The following is a 2,500-nucleotide window of genomic DNA, read 5'->3' on the forward strand; positions in this document are numbered from 1 at the left end:
CCGCGCAACTTTTGTGAATCGGTGGTAGTATGCAATTTGCATACTATACGCCGATCACAAAGGCCGCGCGGCCAACGCAAGAATGCAGCCTGGGATGTGAAGGCATAAGGAGGCTTATGTCTGTCACATCCTAGGCTGCAGTCGGTGTAACGAGGTTCCTGAATCAGGAGCACTCGTTACACCGGAGCAAGTAAGCACTTGCGCCGCGCATCTATGGTTGCGCGGGCGCAAGTGCTTCTTGAACAGCGCATGCTCCGTCGGGAAACTTTCCTGACGTGCATTGCGGCAAATGACGTCGCAAGGACGTCATTTGCTTCTAAGTGAACGTGAATGGCGTCCAGCGCCATTCACGGTTCACTTACGTAAACGATGTGAAATTTAAATTTCACGGGCGGAAGGCGCAGCTATACTTTAGCATTGGCTGCGCCTGCTATTAGCAGGAGCAGCCTTATGCTAAAGGCGCCGTACGGAAACTCCGTACCTTGCGTACGCAGGGCCCGCGCAACTTTTGTGAATCGGTGGTAGTATGCAATTTGCATACTATACGCCGATCACAAAGGCCGCGCGGCCAACGCAAGAATGCAGCCTGGGATGTGAAGGCATAAGGAGGCTTATGTCTGTCACATCCTAGGCTGCAGTCGGTGTAACGAGGTTCCTGAATCAGGAGCACTCGTTACACCGGAGCAAGTAAGCACTTGCGCCGCGCATCTATGGTTGCGCGGGCGCAAGTGCTTCTTGAATCTAGGCCATTAACTATTTATACACAGATGCTAATTGTGATTTAAAAACCCACAAATGTGAGAAATTGACCTTTAATTGCCATTGTAACCTGTGTGTGCCACCTTGTGTGTCTGTACCAAGGCCAAACATTTCAGGGTATGTAAACTTTTTATCAGGGCCATTTGGGTGATTTCTGTTATGATTTAAAAAGGATCCAAAAAACTATGTGATGATAAATGGCTTCATGTGATCACTATCCTTAAAAGCATAGGTGTGCGCAGTCTATTGCATTAGGGTGTGCACCCCAAAGCTCAAACACGCGTGCGTGCGTGCGTGCATGCGTGCGCATGTATGTGTAATATACACACTAATTATAAATAAATGTAAAAAACATTTTAAAATGTATTAAAACATGGACGGTATTAGTAGAGCAGTGGACATGTCAGTAGGGCAGAGGTTGGTGTCAGTAATTTTTTTTTCGTATTCTTTTTTTTTTTACAACTTTTTTTATAGGAGCCCCATTGGGTGGTTTGATGAAATATCAGCATGGGAAATCTGCACCGCACAGGGTGATTAGGGTGTGCCCAGGCACACCCCCTGCGCACGCCTATGCTTAAAAGACTGGCATGATCAGTCATATTTTCAATATTAATGCAAAAATGTCACAATTTCTGCCAGGGTATGCAAAACTTTTGAGCACAACTGTATCTGTGTGTGTGTGTGTGTGTGTGTGTGTGTGTGTGTGTGTGTATGCAATATCTACTTTTTATTTTTATATCCTGATCACCGTAATTGACTGTAGTACAGATGTGCCTTGAATCTCTGGCTGAGAAATGGTTAAAGGTGTTTTGGTGGGCGTTTTTAGTCTGCGAAATAGAAGTATTGAGTACACTGCTGCTTTTGAATCTGCCTTTGTTTGGCGATTTCCACCTGCTACAATCTCATTCTGAATGTCTCTTACTGCTTTGTGACTGCAGATCTCTAGGGAGGTCATATACACGCTAAGATTCACTCTTTCAATAGTACTGTACTGAAACTGATCACTTCACATGCTGGCAAAAAAGTTATCCCTCCATTCTATTTGTTTGATAGCTTTCTTCAAGATTGATCAATGCTCAGCCTGGAATATAACACTGGTGTCAGTGGAGAGAGAAATCCTCTGCCATGTATAGTTCTGATTTATTATGAAGCTGGTTATTGGCAGACCCAATTAGAAAAACATCTTACAGCTGTAAAGTACAGTAAAACGTTTGAGAGCATTTTTGCAAGACCAGCAACATTTTTTTTAATAAATAAATGTTTGTGGAACAAATTATTTGAGTTCCCATTATTTAAAATATATGGTGAAATTTGCTTTGATCTACAAGTGCTTTGGATTACAACATGCTTCTGGAAAGAATTATGCTCACGATCCAAGGTTTTACTGTACAACTAAAGGCTCCTGTAAGCAAGAAATCCAGATACTGTGTAATGTAAACTGAATTCTTCCTTTAGGGCCCTTTCACACTGGGGCATTTTTCAAGCGCTTTAGCGTTAAAAAAAGCGCCTGTAAAACGCCTGAAAGAAGCTGCATCTGCAATCCCAATGTGAAAGCTCGAGTGCTTTCACACTAAAGCGCCTGAAAAACACCCCAGTGTGAAAGTGGTCTTAGCGTTAAAAAAAAGCGCCTGAAAGAAGCTGCATCTGCAATCCCAATGTGAAAGCCTGAGTGCTTTCACACTGAGGCGCTGAACTGGCAGGGCGTCAAAAAAAGTCCTGCATGCAGCTTCTTTGCAGCGCT

The 2,500-nt window shown here is 43.7% G+C and overlaps 1 protein-coding gene across 5 annotated transcripts in view; it reads left to right on the plus strand.

Moving 5' to 3' along the window:
• Positions 1-2,500, plus strand: part of GALNT6 (polypeptide N-acetylgalactosaminyltransferase 6) — a 113,518-nt gene that overhangs the window by 51,481 nt on the left and 59,537 nt on the right. The window lies entirely within an intron of this gene.

Source organism: Rana temporaria, chromosome 2 (genome assembly GCF_905171775.1).
Source record: "Rana temporaria chromosome 2, aRanTem1.1, whole genome shotgun sequence".
Lineage (NCBI taxonomy): Eukaryota > Metazoa > Chordata > Amphibia > Anura > Ranidae > Rana > Rana temporaria.